The 26,299-nt window shown below is 42.4% G+C and overlaps 1 protein-coding gene and 3 long non-coding RNA genes across 4 annotated transcripts in view; 3 read left to right on the top strand and 1 right to left on the bottom strand.

Annotated features, from left to right (window-relative positions):
- The window catches only part of LOC113121924 (uncharacterized), a 308,641-nt gene extending 300,948 nt beyond the window's left edge, over window positions 1-7,693 (top strand). Inside the window, exon 3 of the long non-coding RNA XR_003294802.1 lies at window positions 7,618-7,693. This is a non-coding gene — a long non-coding RNA (uncharacterized LOC113121924). The remainder of the gene's footprint in view (window positions 1-7,617) is intronic.
- LOC113121849 (uncharacterized) overlaps window positions 1-26,299 on the bottom strand; it is a 1,077,549-nt gene that overhangs the window by 935,019 nt on the left and 116,231 nt on the right.
- LOC113121931 (uncharacterized) lies at window positions 17,333-18,917 on the top strand. The gene is made up of 3 exons (XR_003294809.1): window positions 17,333-17,368; window positions 18,659-18,783; window positions 18,886-18,917. It is a non-coding gene; the product is annotated as an uncharacterized LOC113121931 (long non-coding RNA).
- On the top strand, window positions 18,917-20,654 carry LOC113121928 (uncharacterized). Its single transcript, XR_003294806.1, has 3 exons — window positions 18,917-18,970; window positions 19,088-19,210; window positions 20,598-20,654. It is a non-coding gene; the product is annotated as an uncharacterized LOC113121928 (long non-coding RNA).

Genomic DNA, 26,299 nt, shown 5'->3' with positions numbered 1-26,299 from the left:
CAGTCTACTGCTTTGTTCATCTGAGTGTTCAGGAGTTTCTGGCTGCAGTCTACATGGTCCACTGTTACAGCATCACAAGAAGAATTTCCTGGGAAAAATGTACCATGATACAACATTGGATGACTTCCTAAGAATATCAATGACAAAATCCCTGGAAAGTAAATGTGGCCACCTGGACCTGTTTGTCCGCTTCCTTCATGGCCTCTGTCTGGAGTCCAACCAGAGAGTCTTAGGAGGCCTGCTGGGTCAGACGGAGACCAGTCCAGAAACCATCCAGAGTGCCATCAACAACCTGAAGAAGATGAACAGAGATGATATCTCTCCTGACAGAAGCATCAACATCTTCCACTGTCTGATGGAGCTGAACGACCACTCAGTCCATCAGGAGATCCAAGAGTTCCTGAAGTCAGGGAACAGATCAGGGAAGAGTCTCTCTGAGATCCAGTGCTCAGCTCTGGTCTACATGCTGCAGATGTCAGAGGAGGTTCTGGATGAGTTGGACCTGAAGAAATACAAGACATCAGCCCAGGGACGACGGAGACTGATTCCAGCTGTGAGGAACTGCAGAAAGGCTGAGTAAGTCCAGATGTGCCCAAGTGAAAAAAATCTATTGTTGTATATTTTCTAAAAGTATATTGAGTATACTTTTGAAATACTTTGAAATACTTGAAGTTGTGTTAAAATGAAACCAGTGAAGTTGCTGGAAGCTGCAGTATAAATCTGCTTTAGTACATGAAAAACCTATTTTTCACGTATTATTGGGTACTTTTGCTGCCCAAAATACTACACTACTGTTAAAATATACATGAAACATTTGAAGTTGACTTGTTGCAAATGTCCAAAATCTCTAGTGACATTAAACTGACAGTGTATTACTAATAGACTTTGAGCCAAAGTAAATGTACTTTAAATATACTCTGAACTCATTTGAACTATGTATGAAATACAATAGAATGAGGTTTGAAATGTGAAAAAAGTATGCAAAGTATATTTTTCCAAGTATTTGAGTATTTGTTGTGAAAATGAGCCACTGACTTTGTGTTAAACTGCAACCAAGTTGAACATATTGCATTAAAAGACACAATGATATTGGATTGATATTCCTAGTAAATATAAGTCCACTATAAGCATCATTGTGTGTTTAATAAATACACCAACAATGCCCTCTGAATGGATTCTCCAAACACTGAGTCTGAAATGTAGATACTTTACTTAGATTCCAATCCAATGATGTTGGACTAAAAGCACTACTTCCTGTTAGCATGTTCTCAAATGCTCTTAATTTGAAAAGCCCAGTGCACTTTGAAGACGTTCTAAAAGGATTGAAAATAATCGGAACTCCTACACAAAGTCCAAAACCCGTCAGTCCAACAAATATTGATTTGAACTCTAACACTATTAAATCCAGCCATTTAAGGGCTTTGGAACAAAACAAGTCATTCAAGGTAACAACAATAACAATAAACAGGAACAACAGTTTGTGTTTTCTATTAGTGAGGTCAAAGTATTATTTGGCTGCACCACTATGGGACTAACATGGATTTTAGTGATCTTCAGGATTCTGCATAGTTCTCCGAAGAATTCTGTCCAAACATCCAAAATACATGAAGTAAACATGTAGTATGAAAGAGTATTTTGAAGTGAAACTTTGTCCACAGGAATTAGACCACTTCCAAGAGTCCACTTTCCCACAGCCAGGAACACATACATTGTGTACTTTAAATAAGTCTACTGAAATAGAGCTCAAGTTAAATGGAGGCATAGTATTATATTTGGAAGAGAATGAGACAATTTGAAGTAAAAACACAAACCATGAACAGACTTTTGGAAAATATCAGTAAATATACTTCAAAATCTGTTGAAAGTAAAGTGCACTTTGAAGAAATCTGCTAAATGACTAATGAAGTAATGAGATCATTTCAATATACTTTGCAAACATTGACTTTGAATCTGCTTTTTTTGTCTCAGTAACTCTTTGACTAATCTTGTACTTTGGAGACTCACCAAAAATGTACTTTTACTACGTTTCAACACAAGCACAAATACACTTGGTAAAATGTGTGAACACACTTTATCTGCTAAAAGTAGAATTGAAGTCTGAAACAATAGATTGATTTTTCACTTGGGTGATCATCACCATAATGTTCCTCTTGTTTATTGTGAGAATGACAGCAGCTGGATTTTGTCCCAGATGTTCTTGAGCTGTTCCAAATGGTGTCAGTCCAAAAGCTGCAGATGTTCCTGTTGTTTTTTTCTCTCTGTCCAGTGAATGAACACAGTTCTTCTTTTTCTTTCCAATGGTTTTTCCATGGGACACATTTTTCTTCTGTTTCTCTTCACACACTGATGTTTTTCTGCCACATGTGGACAAATGTCCAACATTGGAATAAACAGGGACAGGCCTGTTGTGGAAGTTCCAAAGGAACTGAGTTTTCTCTGCTTCCTGTCCAAGATGAAAGCAGAACAAAGATGAAGCGTGTGCAGTGTGACAGAGAGTGAGAAGAATTCTTATTTCATGTCCAACCCACTGAGAGAAGATCAGCTGAACCACTGATGTGAAGACACAACAGGACATGTCCCTGTTTGACATCAAGTGATTCAACTCAATATATTGTCTCTGTCATAATAACAGCTTTTCTAATATATGTGTCCTCACAGAATTTCTGGCTGTGGACTCTCAGAGACTCACTGTGAAGTCGTGGCCTCAGCTCTGAAGTCCAACCCCTCCCATCTGACAGAGCTGGACCTGAGTCACAACACGGACTTGAAGGATCCAGCAGTGCAGCAGCTTTGTGGTGGACTGCAGAGTCCACACTGTAGACTGGAGACTCTGAGGTCAGTTGACTGACTGTTCCTATTGTAGATCTTAGATGTTGAATCCACAACTAAAGCTCCTGTGAATGTTGGTTGTTCCATTCAGTGTTTTCATTGTTCTTCTATTCTCAGCAGACTAAGAATGATTCCTTCAGTTTCACTTCATTTCACTGAGCTGTCTTCAATAATGTGTGTTCACTCATATTGAATAGTCATATTAATAATGATGTGTTTCTTTCTATAGAAGCTTTGAAGAACAGAGTGTCCCAAAAATGTCACCTGTCAGGAAGTTGTTCTGAATCCTTTGTGTTTCTAAACAAACTGTGGAAACAGTCCAAAGCTGAAACTGTTTCAACTGAAACTGTCCAGTGTTTGTCCAAGTTTGGATCCCAACAATATGTCAATATTGGAGCAGACTAATATCTGACCTGATCCTCCTGAGAGCCAGAAGGAGAAAGGTTGGAATATTTCCATTTTGGAATAGAAGTGAAGACTTTGGGCCGTGAGAAACAAAGTCCTCTTTCTTTTTGGGGAAGAACACGTCCCTGTAGTGGACATTGGGTCTTGCTTTGTCCCAAAAACCACACAATAAGCATCAGACACAGTCAGTTGTCAACAATCTATGAATGGGATTCCAAAGCTTGTGTTTAGTGGCCAATGACACAGTGGGGATCAGTCCCAACACAAGGACATGATCTGGTCTGTGCATTGGGACTGGATCATTAGAAAGCAGTTGTCAGCCTGTTGTCATTGCCAAGGCCTCAAATCCTGATGCTGTGTGAAGAAGCTTTGAGTAGTTTTTGTTCCTGAACTGAAGCCAGCAGCTTTTGGTCCTGACACTGTCCACCCAGTTTGTTCCCTGATCCAAATCTCATTGTGAAGAACAAATCCACAGTGTCTCTATAAAGTTGATCCCATAGAAATGAAAGCACATGTGGAGCACAGAGACACACAGATGAAATCATGTGTCCAGGTGGTTGAGCTGTGTTTAGTGTCTGAGCTGCTGCTGCTGCTTTACCTCTGTGCTGTGCTGAGGCTGCAGCCAATAAAGCCAGAGAAGAAGATGCAGAGAGGGAAGAGACAGGAGACAGGAGAGCCTGGGGGAGCTTCCTTGGCTCAGATAGAATAAGGAGGAACAATTCAATGCATTGTTTTGCTGCACTTTGGAACTGGGTCAACAAACTTTAAGCAGGAAACTTTAAAGCTGCACAGTGACAGTATGAGCCATCAACTAGATTGATTCTGCTGTTGGCTGGAAAGCAGCTTCTCTTCCCATGTGCTGACAATAATATCATGATATAGTCAGACTATTATTACTATTATTCTGACTGTTCTCATATTATTCTTCTCATTATTGTCATTCTACATTTCCCTTCAGGGATTAATCAAGTTGATCTCATCTCATTATTCTAATGAAAAGAAGAAGAATTGTCATCATCATCATCACCATCCTCATTGTCATCAACATCAATGTCACATTGGATCTCCTTCTTTGATTCTTTATTCAGGTTGATTCGCTGCAGTTTGTCAGAGACCAGCTGTGATTATCTGGCCTCAGCTCTGAAGTCCAACCCCTCCCATCTCAGACATCTGGACCTGAGTTCCAACATCCTGCAGGATCCAGGAGTGCAACAGCTGTGTGGTGGACTGCAGAGTCCAGACTGTAGACTGGAGACTCTGGGGTCAGTTCACTGACTGTTTGTTCCTATTGTAGATCTTTAGTGTTGAATTATTGTTTGAACTCAGTGTTTGCACAGACATAACTTCTATTGAAGTTGATTTTCTTTTCCTGTCTTTGGATTTTTCTGAGGCTAAATTCAGTCTTTAGTCCCAAATGACTGAGTCTCACAGAAAGTTGGTCTCATTGTGTCTAAAGAGTCACATGTGTCAGCAGAAAATCCTCTGAACTAATATTTGTTGGAAATGGATCCAGTTTCTTTGATGCAGTAGAAATATTTCTTTGATCATTGATATTGATGGTTGAGAACACACACAGACAGGTGTGTTTCCATCACTTCAGAGGACATTCCATTGACTTCCATTGATTTCCTGGAGACAAAGCCAAACCAGAAGCACTACTTGGTGAACCCTAAGCACAAGCTGAACCTCAACTTCCAGACAGCTTCTTCCACACAGAAATCCAAACAGGTCCTGGACTAGATTATTGGCCCCTTTTTAGATGCTGCCATTGGATTTGGAGCAGGTGGTTGACCTTGGACTCACCTGTTGGGAGTCCCAGTTAGTGCAGCCTAATAATCCCTCATTCAGTCAGTTGAAATGGACAAAGTCCTGTGAGGACCCTCTGGTCCCAACATGTAAGAAACAGTAGATCAGTTGACAGACAAAGCATTACCTTGATCCATGTTGCTATTGGATCTTGATCTGTTGTCCAGTGGCCTCGGGCTCCACAGAACCTGACTCTATGGAAACTTTAGTGCCAAAGAGGAACAGTGTGTCAGTTGTGTGGAAATATTTTGGCTCTAAAGAAAGAAGATGCTGCGTGGCGTCAAAACCTGCCTTGCTACTGTTGCTGCCAAGACTAGCAAGGCTAAAAGGCCGAGCACCACTGTGTCAAATGAACCAATCCCACCCAACATGACCAGATGTTGGAAAGTTTAACTCCATATGAATCGAATTTAAAACATCACATGGAAATTCCTGTTTCTCACAATGACTTTGAATTAAAGTCAGAGATTTTTCATCTTTCTGCACTTTCTTCTTCATGTTAATGTGACATCAATTCACACCTCAGCTAATTTCATCATAACAGCCTGGATGGACCAGTTTCTATTGACACTTGTGTTGTATTTATAATATTGTGTTGTTCTATTCATTGTTCATGTTCGTTCAATAAGAAAACAGGAAGTTGGTCTTTGCTTCTTTATTTAGGTTGGAGAACTGCAGTTTGTCAGAGACCAGCTGTGGTTATCTGGCCTCAGCTCTGAAGTCCAACCCCTCCCATCTGAGAGAACTGGACCTGAGCCTGAACAACCTGAAGGACCTAGGAGTGCAGCAGCTGTGTGGTGGACTGCAGAGTCCAGACTGTAGACTGGAGACTCTGAGGTCAGACCCCATGTTTAGGTTGTGTGCTGAGATGAATGTGATGTGAAAGTTGTGCTGACACTAAACTGCAGACATGAGGCTGATATTAGACTGATCCACACTGAGGATCTTCATGGGAAAGGCTGTTTTCCCTCTCAGAGAAATGTGGCTGCACAACATGAGTTTGTATAGATGGAGCCACAGGTGGAGATGGCAGAGTTTCAGAGCTGAAGTCAGTCTGTCTTTATTGAAGCAGCAGCATGTTGGCATTCATATTAATGACAGCTCTTTGTCCCTTTTTGGATGGGACTGCTTTGAACCTGCATCCTGTTGGCTTCAGCTGTTTGGAGTTTCCACTTTCTAAACTTCTACTTTCGAAACCTTCTTCAGCTCTGAACACATTCTGAAACATTCAACACTTTCAAGAGGAACTTTGGTTTCTAATGTCACATCTTTGCTTCTTTATTCAGGTTGTGGAACTGCAGTTTGTCAAAGACCAGCTGTGGTTATCTGGTCTCAGCTCTGAAGTCCAACCCCTCCCATCTGAGAGAACTGGACCTGAGTAGAAACGACCTGCAGGATCCAGATGTGCAGCAGCTGTGTGATCTTGTCCAGAGTCCAGACTGTAGCCTGCAGACTCTGAGGTCAGTAGAGGGCTGGAGTCAGTCCATGGTGCGTTCAGCAGCATTGGACTAAACCCAGTCAGTATCAAAGCAAAGATCCAGGATTTCCTGTAAAGCTCCAGCCTTCTCAGTGAAGCTGTGAGAGGAGAACAGGGACAGGCTTCAGGATTGGACAGAAAGACAGAGAGAGAGACAACAGTCAGCCAATCAGATCAGCCAGAAGCTTGTTGTGATCATGTGTTTGAGTTGATGTGAAGATGACTGTTGCTGATGAAGTCAGTGAGTCAGGAACACAAAAACAGTCTTTTATCCAGATCAGTGTCAGGCAGCTGAGGTTGAGCTTAATTCCTGCATTTCAATCCAACAAACACTGGTTCACTTTGGCCTGGTCGGTCACCATGGAAACTGGGTTGATCAATATAGTCATCTATAGCTAACTTGCACTGAAGCAGGATCAGTTTAATGTCTCACATGAGAATTTATCAGTAGCCAATCAACAAAGTGGAAAAACTCCAGTCAGTCTTCAAACAGGATCCCAGTCTGAACCAAATCCTGGTTCACCTTAAAGTCACAGTGAAGACCAGAGCAGTGGGCTGAGTCCTAGGTTCTGTCAGAGGTCATGTGGGCTCTGAATCAGCAAATCAGGTCAATTGAAGGTTTGTGATCATTTCAGTTCAGTCTGATCTAATTCTAGCAGTGAACAGTTTAATCCATAATGTGAAGGAATTAATCCAAACTACAGCCTGTGATGAACTGAGGAGAAATCTGATGGGATTGTCAGCAGGGACTGGACAGAACACACACGTTGCAGATCCATGATGTGTGGTGGTGCAGTGTATTGTCTGGAGCTAGTTGAGGGTTTGATGACTCCTTGTATGTGGACGCCTGCTGAGAGAAGGAGGAAATAAAAAGGAGGAAAAGAGAATCTGATTATTTATTTACTCTCCTTCTAACTGAGGTTTGTTCCAACAGCTTTGGCCTCTATGGGGAAAAAACAGTGACTCAGTGTTCCAAAGACAAATCCTGTGAGTAACATTGAAACATTGTCTTCATCTAATTTTTAAAGTCTGATTTTACAAAGTGTTTTTGCTCATTTCATTGTCAAATCTTTCTAAATTGTGTTTTTGTCTTGGCTCAGGAAAACACCTGCGCCCAAAGAACTACAGGCTGGGTTTGATTTGAGGTTCCTGCAGATCCTTCCAAGTCTCAACAGGTCTTGAAATTCAGTTATCAGATATTTAGAACAATTGGGCAGCACAGTGGAATAGTGGTTAGCACAGTTGCCTCACATCAAGAAGGTTCCTGGTTTGAAACCCATCAGGGGCCTTTCTGTGTGGAGTCTGCATGTTCTCCCTGTGCTTGTGTGGGTTTTCTCCAGGTACTCTGGTTTCCTCCCACAATCCAAAAACATGTATGTCAGGTTGATTGGTGACTCTAAATTGCCCATAGGAGTGAGTGTGTGTGTGTGAGGTTGTTTTTCTCTATGTGGCCCTGTGATGGACTGGGGACCTGTCCAGGGTGAACCCCAGCCTTTCACTCAAAGAGAGCTGGGATAGGCTCCAGCAGATTCCTGGGACCCTGGTTAGGAATAAGGGGGTACAGATGGATGGATATTTGGAAAATCTGGCTAAATCTACAAACAGTTTGTATTCACCCAGACCGAGGTGTAAACACGACACGTGATTTGGCATAGGGTCTTTGTAGCGTTGGACGGCTAACAGCTGTCAGACCGGACAGATGTTTTTGATATACAGTGCATCTGGAAAGAGAAGTGCCTTAGTCAGGGAAGTGACCAAGAACCCGATGTTCACTCTGAAAGAGCTCCAGCATTTCTTTGTGGAGAGAGGAGAACCTTCCAGAGGAACAACCATCTCTGCAGCAGTCCACCAACCAGGCCTGTGTGGTAAAGTGGCCTGACAGAAGGCACTCCTCAGTAAAAGGCACATGACAGTCCACTTGGAGTTTGCCAAAAGGCACTTGAAAGACTCTCAGACCTTTTTATTTTTAATACATTTGCAAAGATTTTAAACAAACAAACATGTTTATCCTCTCCAAAGTTCAGCTTCACAATATATCACATAGAAAGTGTCTATTTATTGAATGTCATTCAAATGTGTTGATCTGTGTGTATGAGGAGCCCAGAGTCCATAGAGCTGCTGCTGGAAACTGTCTAATCATCAGGGCTGGATTAACCAGGGGCCTGAGAGCTCAGGGCCTGTCTCTCTGTATGAGGGGACTCTTGTTGTGTCTCTATCTAGTGGCTGAAAGCAGCAACAACACTTGGTCAGGCTGAAACTCTGACTCACTTGTAGCGAACCAAAGGCAGGAGAATCACATTCCTGAGTGAGGCAGGAGTGATATCCTCTGACAGTTTATGACTATGAAACTTTTGTGACTTACTAAGGTGAACAACCGGGGATGGTACAAGTACTGCAATGTGAAGACTCCCCTTTTGACAAAGAGAACAATGAACAGACTCCCCCTGCTCACCTCCTGCCATAAATACCTTAAGACTATTCCCTTTTCAGACAAGACCTGAAACCTATACAATGACTTATGAACTGGTCTTCATATCATGTCCTTATATTCCTGCTTTGGTTGATAAACATGTAATATGTGTGACCAGACCTACAGAGCATCATTGTCAGATTATGGTGTGATATAGAGGCTGTTCTATTGTTTATGTTATTCCTGCTTGTAGTTAATCTCTACATAACTATGAGGTTTATTGGTTTTCATTTTTGTTGTGCTGAACTATTCTGACTGACTCTGATTAGTTATTTTATCATTTGTTTAAACTTTGCTGGGTGGAAAAAGAAATCATGTTCCCATCTTAAGAATCAATCTTAAAACATATAACACTTAAAGAATAGGATCCTCTCTTGATTCACAGAGATTAGTGAGACTGCCCATCACAGTCAGGAGACTGAACCAAATATGGAGCACTTCCTAGACCAATCAAATCATGTTATGCACAATGAAGGACAAACCAGATGGATTCCCCCACCCAGCACATCCAGATACAAAAACACATTACAAAGACAGACACAGCAGAACTAAGAAAAAGAAGAAAAGTGAACAGGAATCGGCCTGAAGAACAGGAACTTGAAGCACACTTGAGAATGAACACTTGGGGAACTGAACACCCTGAAGAGAACAGAAATGGACAGATTCAGAGAAAGTTAAGAGATGTCCAGACTCTCAAGATCAAAGACTCTCAGAAAGATCTACAGGAGAACCACGAAGTAGAGATTGTTTTACTGCCCAGCAGAAACAAAAGAAACAAAGACATCCTCCTTGCGTGTGGCTGTCCTCCAGCTGACCATCTCACATCAACCAACTCCATTAGACGACCCTGCAGCGACCAGAAGGAGAGCGAGAAAGACGACAAACTGACTCAGGCCCGAAGCCCAAGACTCCGGGGAACGTCTACACCTGCTGGCAGACTGCAGCCGAACCATCCCACAGACGAACGGACCGAGCCTCAGTAAACCTGAGGACAACCGTGGCTGTGCTGGTTGTCTCACACTAATCAGTTGGTCTCCATAATTACTAGAACTTCCTCCGAAACTATGTTTAGACCTCAGACTCAAACACAGAACATAAATTAATCTAAAGATTTCTTTTCCACCGGTGCAAACAAGCTGCTGTTAGACTGTTCTAATGTTTGATTCTTTAATTCAGCTCATGTCTCTGATCAGTTCTCCCTCTGTTTCCCCCTGTGGAAATATTGGAAATAGCTGAATTAATCTTCCAAAGACAACTGACTGGTATCATTGATGTTATTTCACACAGTAAATACGTCACTGGATCAGGAGAACTCTCCCTCAGATTGTAGACTGATTTCATGTATTACTCATTAACTGACTGGTTGATCCACCAAAAAAGGATCTGGTGCCCCAAATTATTAAGATGCTTTATGATCTTCATGATTCATAAACTAGACATAATGAACCTTCATGTTCAATACATGTATATATTTCAATTCACTACACCGCTGAAACGTGATGCCTGGAAAATGCAAGTTTCCAGATATTTGGCTCAGCAAAGAAGATTAGAAAGAAAGTCTGGCCAGAGATCCAAAGGACCATCACTTGTCCAGGTCCAGAGCCTGTTGTAAACCAGTCAAAGTGGAGGGAGAAGCAGCTGGATCTACACACAAGACGGCACTTGGGGAATCGGAAGCAGGTCGGTCCATAGAAATGTTGATTGAATGTTGGCTGCCAGCTGTTTTTAGCTCTTATTGAAATGTGAGTCCTGAAGGCTGTTGAGTTGATGTGGAGACATTTGCACCAGCTCTGCATTCGACACTCCAGTCACATCACGTTCATTTATATGGCGTCTTATACAATAGATTGATTTAAAGGAGCAGTTCTCAAAGTGTGGTACGGGTCCCAGTAGTGGTACTCAGGCTCCCTCTAGTGGTACACAGAGGAATCACTAAATTAAATATCAGTTCCTGGTAAAACAACACATTGTCATTGAATCTTTGAGTATTTTTGTCCATTGAAGTACAGGACAGTTGTTATTGAACTTTTAGGTCCAAGTCATTTGAATGGAATCATTCTTTCCCTTTTTTATTCAGCTGTGTGTAAGCACAGTGCAGTTCTAATGTTCAAACTGTGGATTTCCAATGTTAAAGTGGCTGACAACAAGAAATCTTCTTCTTAGGAAGAAAACTGACAAAAGGAGATGTGATGTCTGTCTGTCATCTCATTGTTTCTGCCAAATCCAGATATTTTTGTGTTGTCAAAAATCCTAGTAATTGTACAATAGTAATATCTCGGGGTGGAACAATATCACAAACACCAGCCACAATACGTATCGTGGTCCTCTCACGCCCCCTGCTGCCCATTGTTGTAGTGTTGAGATCGCAGAACCCCCCGGACACATTTAAGTCTCCTGAGTGGGAACATTGTGGTTTTCCAGTGGAGTCCACCTTTGGACTGTGTGTTGGAGACAAAGCGCAGACCATCTCTCCAAGCTTGAGCGATGCAAAGTTCATTGCTTTAACTAGTGATGGGTGGACCTCCTGTGCAGCTCAGTCCTTCATCAGGATCACGGTGCACCATGTTACGGACAACCGGGTCATTGCACATCGTGTTCTGCAGACACGCGCTGTCTATGAAAGCCACACAAGTGATGATCTGTGGGAAATACTACAGGGAGCTGCAGCAGATGGAAAATCCACTATTCCTGTGACAACACATGACGCTCCAAATATCGTTGATGCAGTTGAAGCAGCCGGATTCTCAGCAAATATTGAATGTTCTGCTCACACAGTTAATCTGGCACCACACAAGGGAATGGGCCTTAACCAGATGTTGCCAAAGGTGGACAGCACTACTGCTGCAGCAGAACTTAAGGACCAACAGGAGATGCTCCGACCACATCCACACAAGCTGATTCAGGATGTTCCCACCAGGTGGAACTCGAGCTATGACAATGGTTGAGCTCTACCTTGAACAACAGGCTGCTGTTTTCTCAGCACTTCCAGACAGGAGTGTTAAGAGGAACATGAAGGACATTGTTCCTCTGTCTGATGAAGATGGAAAAGTAGCTGAGGACATCATTCAGGTTCTTAAACCACTGAACATGATCCCAGCTCTGTTGAGCACAGAACAGCTGCCAACAGTTTCAGTGATAATGCCACTGAAACACACCATCCTGGAGTCTATGAAAGTTAGTGACACAGATCCAACAGTTGGTAAAGATGTCAAATCTGCCATTTTGTCTGACTTCATGAAAACAAACCCAGAATCTGACTCAATACTTGTGCACTTTCTTCATGTGAGCACTACACTTGACCCACGTTTGAGATCTCTTCCTTTTCTTGATGAGACCATGAGCAGCAACATCTTTAACAGCCTGATGGAGAAGATTCTGGAAAACAATCCCCAGCAGGTATTTTTGGGTTTGAATCCAAACTTTATTGAATCAATTCAATTTGACCCAAACTATTTAGTTTCCCATAGTCCTGCAGTGCATATTACTAGTAGACATGTCCTGTGGAAACCACTTTACAAATACAACATAGATGGAGATTGTTTTCATTCAATTTCAGAATTTAACTCTAAACAGAAACTGAGATCATCAGAAATGAGCATCACTATGTTTGTTTTTCAATATTAACTTGAAACTATTTTGTGTCTTTGTCCTTGTTGGGCCCAGGCCTCACAGGAGCAGGTAGAAGTTCTTGGTTTTAACTGTCCAGAAGTTGATGGAGAAGTCCCCCCTCAAATATCCTCTTGTCTCTCACCTTTCCTTCCTGGATCCAAGGAAAATGGCCTTCAAAGATGCAGGTGTCGGAATAACTAAGTTCAGGAAGGCTTTGACAAACCTTGTGCATGTCCACCGTGTAAATGAAGAAGACTGTGACGACTTAATTCGACTCTACGGTCAATTCATACATGAGATTGTGCTGCTTCAGAGTTCACAGTTTTCCCACTTGGATCCATACACAGTAGGGTTGACACATTTTTTGAATTTGAAGTCAACCAAGGTGTGGGAACCCTGTTTATAAAGCTGGATGTGGACCTGAGTCTGGACCTGGACCTGAGTCTAAAGCAGAAATCTGGGACTAACCTTTAGTTGCTCACCACAACTGTTGTTGCTACAAATCCTGTTCATGTTGTTCTGAGTGTAATGTAAAGATGATGATTTTAACCTTTGACCTTTTGAGGCTGAGATTAAAACTAGGAGGGGCTAGAAACTAAATTTAGATCAGACCAGATTATTGATGAGATGGGGCTGGGTTTAGGACTAGAGGGGACTAGATTTAGGACCACAGGGGATCAGGCACAGGGTTTGTGGGTAAACAAAGACCAGATTGTGGCTGCAGAAAAGCCTCCAGAGGATCAGAGGAAATAACTGTTGTTTCAGTGTTTGTCTACTGGTCCAGGCTCCAGTTTCATGTAGAACAGGATTTAGTCTTTATCTGGATCCACTTTAGCTTCCACACAGACCTCACTAGTCTGAGTTCTGTCTGTAGAACATACAACTGTGATTCAGAATATTTCTGTTTTGTAAGACAACATGAAATCATCCTTTGTTGTGCGACCTTTATCCTGGTTAAGGTTGTGAAAACACTTTAAAGTCATATTGTCTGCACTTTTTAACCCCAAATCTGGGTTTTATCTGTCCACATGTCATGGACCATCAGTCTGTGGAGATTCTCAGTCGTCCAGGGGAAGTTATCTAGAGGTCGAGTCCTGGCAACTGGACTTTTCAGTGTCAAGATAAACTGGAGGTTCCAGTCCAGCTTTTTCTCAGACGGATGAAGCCACTTGGATGGGCGGTGAAACGTTTCGACCTAAAAACTCAAAGTCCAGTTGCCAGGACTCGACCTCTAGATATGTACCATAACTCAAGAATCACTAATTACTGGAAACCAGTGTTGCCAACTCGTCAGTAAGAACAGTAGCTATTGGCTGTCCTAGAAGTCGTCAGGTGACGTCATCACCTAATTTGCATAATGTCGTGGCCCGTGCTGTAATTGTGATGGACGCTTTGACCAACTTCAGACATGGAAAGAAAGAGACAACTGTGATTCTTTATAAGAAATAAGGGACAGTCCAAATATTTGTACTGGGCCATATGATGGAGGACGACGGCCTGCAGTTAATAAGTTCTCCGAAATAATTACATTTGTCTTGCTTCACCTATTTATCTCCATCCTCTAGAAAGAATTGAATGTCATCAAAATGTCATCAGGCTGAGTAAATTGTACCATTATAGAAATGTGACTGCACAAGGAACGTAGTAATTTAGGAGGTGAAAATACTGTGAAGGTTCATACATGGGCCTCCAAAAGGCAGGAAGTTCATCAGAGGAATCATCATGAAGAAACTATAACACCTGAACGTCTATGAAACGTCAGTCCATAAAGCATTTTAAACAAAGGCACTTAGCTACATTTGGAAACTACATTTTATTGGAACCATGAAGGAACGAAAATGCTGATTTTTCAATGAATAAAAACTTAGAGAGTGTGGGCTGCTTCTGGATTTGGAACTGCTTCAATAATGAGGTCCAAGTTTAAGAACCCGTTAGGACTCAAACTATTTCTTACAACAATACAAATAAAAACTATTTTCTCTCTCTCTCTATTTACCAGCATTAAGTTAAAATAGTGAAACATGTTTTCCTGCCTTGCTGGATCTCGGGCTCAATGATCCATCATTTGTTTGCATTTGCCCAAACCGATTTAGAAAAATCAGAATCATTTGCAGTCGAGACGCGGAGCCGTGAACGTCTCCAGCTGTGACTGCAGCTGGGAGGGACCGGGCCTGTGGCTTTGGGATGGGGAGGGACGGGTGTCAGGCCGAGTCCTGCCTGCACCTCGTGGGAGCGCACTTCACCAAAGAGAAAACTCCCAACCAATAAACTCAGAGACAAAGTGTTTACAGGCCTAAGTTTCTGTTTTCAGGTTTATCAGCAATGAGAACAGATCCAGCCTGATTGGAGTCTGTGAATGTTTCATGTCACCTGTGTTTTATTGGGCTAAACTCTGTTTTAAGTCGTGTTTCCTCGTTAAGACTCAGGATTTGTTTTCCAAAGGCTGCTGGTTGTTAAGAAAAGCTTTATAGACTGATCCTTATGGTGGAATGAGGTTTTTAGGAGGACCACTGGATGTTTGGGGTCAAATTCACATGTAAATATAAAACACATGGGACCTGTTCAGTCTAAGTGCCAGGGACAGATCGTCACTATGAGACTGGATGTTATCATTCCAAATACCGAAGTGAAATGACAAGAGGGCAGAAGACAGAACTTGGACGAAAAGCGTCAAAGTATCTTTTAGAAGGTTGGTATCATTTAGGGCAGCGTCAGCATCCTAACTGAAGTGATGCATCGAAGGACTTTTGATGGACTGTGGTCCATAAATAAGTCCATACTACTGAAAACAGTCCATCATCTTATTAAACTGCTAGTCATTTAAATGTCATGTCAAACTACCAGTATAGGTTCACTTTACTGCTAACACATATAGCTAGGGAGGCAGGCCCCATATCAGAACCCTTAAATATAAACATTAAGAGAACATCAACTTTATCAGTCCCTGAAGGAGCACTCAGGTTAGGTGTCACATTAATTCACATGTCAATGACTGTTACCATTAAAAAGAATCTGTTATTAATTAGCTGCCCCTTTACTAACATTTGGAAAAAGGGCAGGTTTTGGCCTTGGCCAGTCATTTCCAGTGGGGACATGTCACAGGTTCAGTTTTTTCCAACACATCTTCTAGGAGGACGTCTTTACTATATTAAGGGACCGGACAGGGACATAAGAGCAAAAGTGGTTTGTGGTGTTGAGGAAGCCGACGCCACTTTTGCTGCATTTCCTGACAGCCCAGCAGGAGGTCACAGTGGCCAGAAAAAGACCAGAGGTGCCATTTCAAAACGTTCCTTCTGGCCTGGAAGGACCAGGGACATGGACAGATGGGTAAGAATGCACTTTGTTATTTCCAAATCAGTCATTTCACCCACTAGTTCATGAATCATTTCATGAGTTCTGATGTATTTGAACACATAACCAGACTGAAGGACATTTGGTGCTTGTGTGGGACATTGCAGTCCAATGGAGTCAGTCATTAAATGTTCCCCAGCACATTATCTTTAAGTGACTGCATCATAGTGTCAGCTGAGACTAAATGAGTTGGCAACCATTGGCAATGAGGGTTGGCAAACTGTACCAGACATAATATGTTAGAGTCCCAGTTTGCTGTTGTTCTGACCTCATCATGCATCTATGTTTTATACAGGTGTCAGAATGGATGGTGTGCCAGTCAGCCCAGCACATGATAAAGCAGGAGGTTCAGTTCACTCCTATGAAGGTGTTCATGTTTCTATCAGATATATTGTTACTGTGAGACATGGTCAGATGGTCCCGATGCCCCGATACCTGTGCACAGCTTAAACACATTGTGTTAGACAGGTTTGGATCTAAACTATGAGACAGGCATTTCACTTTATCTCAGCATGTCTGAAAGTGACTGAGTGAGGGAGCTATTGAGACGAGCCACCTCAGTCTAAAACTATATTGTGTATCAGCTGTTATGAAGAGCTTTGACTCCATCATTTGGAATCTAAGAGCATCCTGACAGTAGCCCAGAGTCAGTCCAGACCAGAGCTGAGTCTAAACCATGAATCACATGTGTTCTTCCAATTGTTTTGAATTTTCAGGTGACGCAGCCTTTGGAGCTTGTTGGGATGGACCTGACTGGCAGGTTGGCTGAAACCAAAAGTGTCTATCAATATCTGTGTGATGACTGACTACTACACTAAATGGCCACAAGCCTGTCCTCTGCAGTCAAAGGTGCAGAAGAGGTTACACAACAAGTTCTAAAGTTTGTGGATCAGTTTGAGGCACCAAAACACATTTGGACAGACCAGGGGAGCGAATCTGTAAATGCGGTAAGGCTGGACCTAATTAGTCCTCCTTATTTCTTAAATGTGATAGTAATAACTGTCTTCACATGTAATTGTGTGATATTGTAGCAGTCACACTGCCTTGTTTTTGGCAGATCAACAAGCGTGTTAGTGCCAAACTAGGCCTCAAACGGAGTCTCTGTGCTCCACATCATCCTCAGACTAATGGTTTGGTAGAGAGGATGAATGCAACCATCCAAAGTAAGGAAAGCACAGCATCAATATGTCATATTGTGATACACAAATACTTAAAGACTTTCCACAATTTCAATGTTGGGCTTTTTCTTTCAGGGTTCTCTGCGAGCTCGTTGGAACAAAGCCAAGTACGTGGGATCCAAATCTTGATGCCTCATGTTTGGTCTGAGGACCAAGAAACAAATGACCACCAGATGTTCACCATATTTTTTGATGTTTGGTCAGGAGGCTCGATGTCCTGCAGAGGTTCCAGAGGACTACCAGGTATGTGAAAGATGAACATGGTATCTAGTTCCACTCTGAGGACTGACTGAAGTTTGTTTCATGATGCAGTGTCATGATGTTATAGTGATGTGCAAACAAAAAGGGTCTTGCTCTTATATTTTGGGCCAAATAGCAGCAGTGGTGCAGTTTGAAGAATTCAAACTGATTTTTATAGGTGGACAAAAGTGCTGAGGACGTCATTAATGAGGAGACAGTGTCCAAAGACATAGAGCGCCTGGACGACATCAGGAACACTGTTCTCGATAATGTGGCAAAGGTACAAGAAAAGACACAGCGGAGACTCAAGGCAAAGAGACAGACCTGAATTTGTGGTTGGTGATAAGGTCTGGAGGCAAATATACGCAGCCAGCAACGTAAGGGTGGAAAGCTGGAGGCAAACTGTCTGGGCCCTTTCACAGTAACCTATGTGGGAGGCAAAGTGCTGATCTTGTGGGGAAGATGCTGCTGTTTTTAAACAGATAAACACTGACCATCAAAAGCCACGAGTCCCTCACAGGACTGACACAGTTTCCCCATCAGGAGCAGCTTCAGAACCAGCTGCTTCCTCAGTTGCTGCTACTGTCCCACCTGCTGCTGCTACTGTCCCACCTGCTGCTGCTACTGTCCCACCTGCTGCTGCTACAGTCCCACCTGCTGCTGCTACTGTCCCACCTGCTGCTGCTACTGTCCCACCTGCTGCTACTGTCCCACCTGCTGCTACTGTCCCACCTGCTGCTGCTACTGTCCCACCTGCTGCTACTGTCCCACCTGCTGCTGCTACTGTCCCACCTGCTGCTGCTACTGTCCCACCTGCTGCTGCTACTGTCCCACCTGCTGCTACTGTCCCACCTGCTGCTACTGTCCCACCTGCTGCTGCTACTGTCCCACCTGCTGCTACTGTCCCACCTGCTGCTGCTACTGTCCCACCTGCTGCTGCTACTGTCCCACCTGCTGCTACTGTCCCACCTGCTGCTACTGTCCCACCTGCTGCTGCTACTGTCCCACCTGGTGCTGCTACTGTCCCACCTGGTGCTGCTACTGTCCCACCTGCTGCTACTGTCCCACTTGCTGCTTCCACCAGTCCAGTGCCAGATCCCAAAAGAAGTCCAGCTAGAAGCAGCACATAGTGTCCAAAAGGTGAAACACTGTCAACAGTATCAAAGAGCATTGAGCTCAGAATATGCAGCTATGGATTTATTGTTGTTGGAGGGATTTATGAGGTGAACTTCACTGTGTTCATTTCAGTATCTAAACAAGTGCACGATAATCCAGCTCCTGTATCTTCTTCAGATGTGACTGAGGTGTGGGAAGGGAAGCACTCCAACACTCATGTGGTTCTGTCCAAGATAGGACCTTATCAATTGTTCTGCTGGGATGTTGCAAGAATTGCTCCAAACCAAGAACTTGAGAGTGAAGTAAGTTTGTTGATTTTCCAAATACACTTTAAAATCATTTGTTGCTTCACTGGGTTTGCAGTCTAATTGTCCTGACCAACATGATTCAATGTCAAATTGCAGCCATGTGTCATTATTCCTTCAGTTCAGTCAAGCAGAATGAAATGTTCATGGACTTGACATGGTAACAGCTCTGCTACTGAAAAAGGTGAAACACATGAAACACAAGAATGGTTCATATAAAGATGAGTTTAAAATGGAAAATACACTAATTCATGTATAAGAACAACATGAAATGACTCTCAAACCTTCTGATGTGTCACAGGTGATCAGTGCTGACCTGACAGGACTAAGGAGGAATTAGAATAAACAGAATGTGGACCAAGTGGCTGTTACTGACCGCTATGAAATGACTCACATCTGGACAGAGAACACCTCCAAGCTCAAGGTTCTTTATAGCTCAGCTGTTGTTCTTGATTTGGGATTTCTAATTTGGGTTTATTCTGTTGACATATGTTGCTATGGTAACCATGTCTCAGCCAAGGCTTTGGTTTGTGTTGTCTTGTCTTCACCTGCAGTTGGATCCAATGAAATATAAAATGGTAGTGGGGATTTTTAATGAGCACCATCACTGGATGTTGATAGTAAGTGTTGTCATTCAGATCTATTGTTAAATAGAGTCCACATCAAGTCTGTGAACTGCTGCCATAGTTTGGCATAAAAGTACAGGAGGTGCTGCAGATATCCTCACAAATGGATGGTCAAGATATCAGTGATGTTCAGCTGTGCTACTGTAAATTGCAGTTATGGAACTATACACAGTTTGAGCTGCAGGTTAAACAAGGAATCCCACATGTGTGTACCAGCCTGTTTGCTTTAGGTTCAGTGTTTGAAGAGTTTGGGCAACATGGAAACCTAAAAACTGTTTCCCTTCAAAAATGAAGGTGATGTATCCTCACAAAAGGATGTGCCTCTTTGTGGATCCACTGGGGGAGTCTGACACAAATATGAAAAGATGCAAGGAAGTGACAAGGTGAAAAACAACAGTAGAAGAAGAATAAACCTAAAATATGACATGTTTTCAGTGGTTTAGATTGTAGAGGTTACTTAGTAAAAGGTGTGTTGTTACTTAAAGGGCACTGATGAGGAAGAGAGGCCGTAACGTGTCAAGGTGGGCATGTACCACTCTTCCACATGGACATCAGAAGGACAGCACGTCCTGTGGTGTCTTTGCCTTGAAGCTGAGTTTATAATGTGGATTGTGTAACAAAGAGTTTGTCGTCCTGTGGCCCAATGCACACTGGGAACATTTATGTTTTAATACCTAATATATTTTCTCTCTGGACTAACATTGTTATTTCTTCTTGGTGTCACATGCAGCTTATGCACTGTAGTAGAAAATACTTGGCCTCCATTGTTACAACAACAAATGATGCTGAAAAGAGTTTCATCCTGGATTAAACAAGTTTACTGGACTCTTACACATTATAACAAGGCTTCTATTTTTAAAGAGATTTTTATTGTATTGGCTGAGCTGTGGTTATTTTTTTAAATTGTAATTAATACCAGGGTATACTGGAAGAACAACCCGTTACCATGGAGACAGATCCCAAGGCTGTAAACCAGATGAGAGCTGACGTTGCCACCACTCTCCTCCATGACACTGGTCTCTTTATTCTCTGGCTTATTGTTTTCTTCATATTAACATGTCTTTAAATCGTGTCCAACAAACTGTGAAAGTTAGAACGTGAACTCAGCAGGGCCAGTTTTCCTTTGCATGGATTTGTTAGTGACAGTGTGTTAATATGGCAGCACTGCTCATTTGGTTTCCACAGATCCACTGGAGAATCTCTGCCGTCACTGTGGACTGGAAGAGGCCGATGATCAAACGTGGGTAAAGATGGAAAAAGTGGAATAGAACAGGAATGTGAGAGATACTTCAAAGCTTGGAGAACTAATTGATAGTACATGGGTATATTTGTGTATTTGCAGTACAAACCTTCAAGTAATCTAATAATATAGTGCAGTAATGCTCTCACAACAATTCTTTCATATTACAAGAAACGATGAGATGAAACTTTAATGGGCTTTGAAACTTGTAGGTTGCTGTGATGCGTGTCCTCGGTGGTACCACCATGACTGTATGAGCAGTCCAGGACTGGATAAGGACTGTACCTCGGCCCTTCATGGATCTAGAGATGAGGTTTTGGCAGCTGCCGGTTGTGTATATGTACATAGTCATGTATGTGTAGATAATTAGGGCTTTGTACATGTTCTAATATTGTGGTTAAATAAAACACACGTTGACCTAAATGTTGCATCTTCATATACACAGAGTTATTACAGACTGACTAGAACAGTTTCATGCATGTAGTGTCTTTCCTGTCTGAAATAGGGGGATGCAGATCCTGTCAGAGCAGGTCTGCCACATGATGCATGGCCCCTGGTCAATGGGCTGTATAACCCAGTGGGACCAGACCATGTTAACGTGTAGTTATTTGATTTGATTTGTTTTAGCTTTGCTTTAATTAGTGATTTCTTAGTTTTTCTTCAGATTCAGATAAATATCTAAATATCTAAATATCTAAATACACAGACACTAATGAATCTGATGGTTTTAATAATAATTGGGCCTATTTGGTCAAGACTTCATTTCATACATTTGATAACATCCAGTCTCATAGTGACGATCTGTCCCTGGCACTTAGACTGAACAGGTCCCATGTGTTTTATATTTACATGTGAATTTGACCCCAAACATCCAGTGGTCCTCCCTAAAAACCTCATTCCACCATGAGGATCAGTCTATAAAGCTTTTCTTAACAACCAGCAGCCTTTGGAAAACAAATCCTGAGTCTTAACGAGGAAACACGACTTAAAACAGAGTTTAGCCCAATAAAACACAGGTGACATGAAACATTCACAGACTCCAATTAGGCTGGATCTGTTCTCATTGCTGATAAACCTGAAAACAGAAACTTAGGCCTGTAAACACTTTGTCTTTGAGTTTATTGGTTGGGAGTTTTCTCTTTGCGGCTGCAGCTGATGTGGCAAGTTGAGAAGTGTAAGAACTGCAGCAGCACAGACACATCAGAGTCTCCAACAGTCTCCGGTAGCACCAGAAAAAGTCTCTAGAGGGTCTGAATACTCGCTAAATACAGCGACTAAGGCGCTAAGTTGGAAACACTGAACGGGGTTTTCGGTAAATGATGTGGGACGAAGCAGCCGGACGTCGGACCTTCAAAGTAAAGGACCCCTCTATTTTTAAAAGTCTTTAAAAAAAGATAAGCCAGGTCTATGGCTGTGACCTCCTGTTTATTTATTTCTGGTCCCCCTCTGCCCCCACCAGTCCTGACCCAGGACAATGATTAGACCTGGACTATCAAGTGTGGACCTGATGAGGACCAGTCAGAAACCTGGTCAGAAAGTTGTGAGAGTCTTGAAATGCTGGTTTCTCAGGACGATGGTCCCTGTTGGGGTTGGGTTAGTTGGTTCTCATGTATTGTGGAGATCAGGCCTCTTTTCATATCCAAGTCCATATTAGTGTGTCTGTGCATCTGGGTCTTGTATATATTGATTATTTTCCATTAGGGATCAGACCCATGTGCTTCACATGAGACATTAGTGTGTGTGAGTGTGGACACTGAAGGTTTTGGCTGTGAAACGTCTGTGAGGTCGGTAAATGTCACCGCTTAGAGCTTTATCTGTCCTCAGACCAGAACTGACCAGTGTTTGGTTGGTTCTGTTGGGTCAAACTGTTCGGTCTGAGCGGGTTTGAACGCTGGAAACCAGAGGTGTCAAACGTACGGCCCACGGGCCAAAAGCGGCCGCTGGATGAATTTAGCGTCAGTGTTTTAATTAGAGTAGAAGAAGAGGCCCAACTCTGGCACTCAGACTGAACAGCAGGGGGCAGCAAAGAGCCTTCTGCTATTTACGGTGTAGGCACCTTATTTCCTGCTCACCTTCACACCCTCATTAGCAAAGTGTCTTTGTCAAAAAGGAGAAAAGTGGAAACCGAGTGTAGAGTTTTCTTCCTGTTTATTCCCAGAGATGAAGGGGGAACCTGTGAGCTCGGTGTGTGATCAACAAGAGTCGCTGCTCAAGGAAAATAATATTCGGCTCCACTATGAGACTCATCATGGAGAAAAGTCCGACGTCTTGCGAGGACAAGTGAGGACAGAGAAGATAAATGAATCTGACAGGCAGTTCAGACACTAAGTCCAGTCATTTCTTGCATTTCCTGTTGCAATTGATGAGAGCACTGACATTACAGACGCTGCTCAACAGGCCATATTTATTGGTGGAGTCGATGAGACATTGACCGTCACTGAGGACTTCCTTGACTTGGTGCCTGTGATGGACACCACAACAGCTGAGGACACTTCCGGCCTGTGGTTGGACCCTAACCCTAACCCTGGACAGAGTCGGAGTGGACTGGTCCCGCCCCGCCAGCCTGTTTTCTCACGAATGACCATCGATACAACAAAAGTGGCTCAAGGCTCCACACGAGCACTTAGATGACAGTCTGAGACTGGCTGCTAGTCTGGACATGACTCCTCATATTGATGAACTTGTGCAGACCAGAAGATGCCAAGTTTCAGGAGCAAAAACAAAGTAGTCAAGACCTGAGTAACTCCTTTAAAATGCTGCTTCAGACACTGATTGCACTTAAAGAATACAGTTCTGTCAAAATGAATTCTTGCTGGAGAAACAGTTAAAATGTGCAATTTAATGTAAGTCAACAGCTTCACTACAAAACAGTTTGGTTTGGTTGGATCCTCTTGTTCATGCAATGCCATGAATTCTAAAGTGCAATACTTTGATTTTTCAGTTCCAGATACTTTTGACTTAAAGTCTTTTTGTATTTGTGCAAACACTCGTCTTAAGAAATCTGAGGTTGTTCATGATGTGTGTTGTAAAAGTTTCTCTCATTAAAGATGAAGATTTTCTAATGGACTTGCACGTCTTTGACCAGAAACAAAGGGAACAAACATGGACTGATTGTTATTTAGAGGTGATTATGGTATGATGGTTCTGGTCCGGTCCACTTGGCGACTTATTTATATAATATCTTATTTCTAATCAGTGTGAAATCTCCCGTCACATCAGACTGTGAGGTTTAATCTGATTTCTTTCAGTCAGGTCACACATTTTGATCTATACCTACATAGGACAGGAGGATGGTTTAAAGGCAGATATGAAATGTTCTAAATGTCAGACTCAGCTGTGTCTCCTCCTCTGACTGTTGGTGCAGTAATATGAATGTGACCTGACCAGTCAGTGTTTTCCACAGAAGTTAGATGAGACCATAGAGACCAGTTAGTTCCCAGACCAGTTTAGCTCAGAACAAACTCTGACGTAGGGAGGAAACAGCTGCCAACACAAAAGCAAAATACAAAAACACAAAAATACAAAATACAAAAATACAAATACAAAAGCTTCAATAACCATTCTGTGCCAGACTGTGTACCTGCTGCTTCACACTTGATGCATTAGATCAACTGTGTTCAATGATCAAGAGTATTTTGGACTTTAGCAGGAAGACAAGTGCAGACAGATCAGACAGAGCTTCAGCTGAACCAGGACCAGGACCTGAATATATAATGATAATAATAATATAAATCTAATAATGATCATCCACAGAGTAAAGTTCCTGTTGACCTGTGAGGTGAAAGTGAAAGTGTTTTATCTGCACTCACTCTCCTTTGATTTTATCTCAAGTTCACTTTCTACACTGTTTCCTGTTCCTTATTGTAATTTTAGCCTTTGACCTTTGAACTTGTCCTTTAATTCTGTACAGCACTTTGAATATCTCTGTGTATGAATTGTGCTGAACAAATACACCTGCCTTGCTTTAGGTGCCTTGGACTAGTGAACACACCTCATACTCCAGAAAACACTTTAGACCAGGAAACATCATTGGACCAAAGAAAAAGTTCACGTCAGTTGGTTCTACTTCACTTTTAAGATCCACTTCTTTCCAGTGGAGATGAAATTCTGGACTGAGACAGGGTTCAGTCTCTGGTGGTTTTGGCCTCTTTCAGGGTGCTCACACTCACCTAAATATCATCTCAGCAGCCCTAAAAAACAAAGACTATCAATCAACAACAGATTTTCCACACTTGTCTGTTAGAGATGGGACAATCGATCAGTCAGGGCCACAGTTTTTCCTTTTTAACATCTGTGTTTCTTTGAATGGCAGACAAATACGTGCTGCTCTTGCTGACAGTAGAACTATGGAAGCAAACAGAGTCACATTAGATGCACAGTGAGCTGCAGAGAGACATGAGTGCCAACTAACTGCACTGACTCATGTGTACAGTATTAGGCAGGTGGTCATAATGTTATGGCTGATCGCTGTGTACATATATATGGGGGGGGGGGCACCAATGAAATCAGCATTTATAAACTGCATATTGTTTTTACTCTGGTTGTCTTTGTGTAACATTAAACTGTAACAGTTTGATGATCAGGATCATTGAAGTTTATCAAATATGCAGAAAGAAAAAATCTGGAAGGGGGCAAGTAGCTTTGGATGGCACTGTGATACTGGACTTCCACAGGAGTTCACCAACGTTTGCCACATTCAACTTTATAATCGATGATCACAAATGAATATGAAATGTTCTAAATGTCAGACTCAGCTGTGTCTCCTCCTCTGACTGTTGTTACAGTAACATGAATGTGACCTGACCAGTCAGTGTTTTCCACAGAAGTTAGATGAGACCATAGAGACCAGGGTCAACTCTGAGCAGAGTTAGTTCCCAGACCAGTTTAGCTCAGCACAGACTCCGTTGTGATGTGTCTGTACTCTTGTTAAACATTAAGGAACTGTTCAAGCTGTGATAATTCAATCCTAAAATACCATTATTACCTGAGACCATTTGAATCCTGAGAATTTCTGCTTTCAAATGATCTATAGTTTGTCGGACTTTATCCAACTGATGCTGACGACCTTTGGAAATCCATCCATAAATACAGTTTGGGCCGTGGATGGGCCCAGGGTTGTTAACAGGAAGTATCCAAAACGTGACCGAGCTTATTTCCATCTTTCTGCACTTTGTCATTTTTCCAACACTGGCACTTTCCTTGTGTCTGTGGTTCTGAATGATGTTGCTGCTGATCTTTTCCCAGTGCACCTTGAAGCCCAGAAGACGTCAGCGTTCAGCTTTAGATGCATCTAGTCGAGTAGAGACGACACATGTGAGTGAAGAGAAAATGTGAGAGGAGGTTTCTGATTTGTTTGAACCAGGGAGCTTTGAGTTCATTGGTTGGGATTATTAATGTCAGCTGACTTTAGTTTTCCTTTGAAGCTGTTCATGTTCAAATCAATGGATGTTCAGGGACATTTAGAGATGAAGGCATTTTGCTTTTTGTTTCCTTCATCAGATTTTTCCTGGTTGAATTGAACGATTTGGTCCCAAAGCAACTTAAAGGCCAGAAGAGAACAGCATTAAAGTGAGATCCATTTAATGAAGGATTATTTCCCCTCTACATATGAAAAGCCATGTTGATCCATATGAGAACATATTAGATT

Source organism: Mastacembelus armatus, chromosome 20, assembly GCF_900324485.2.
Source record: "Mastacembelus armatus chromosome 20, fMasArm1.2, whole genome shotgun sequence".
NCBI lineage: Eukaryota > Metazoa > Chordata > Actinopteri > Synbranchiformes > Mastacembelidae > Mastacembelus > Mastacembelus armatus.
This window is presented reverse-complemented; position numbering and strand designations above follow the sequence as displayed.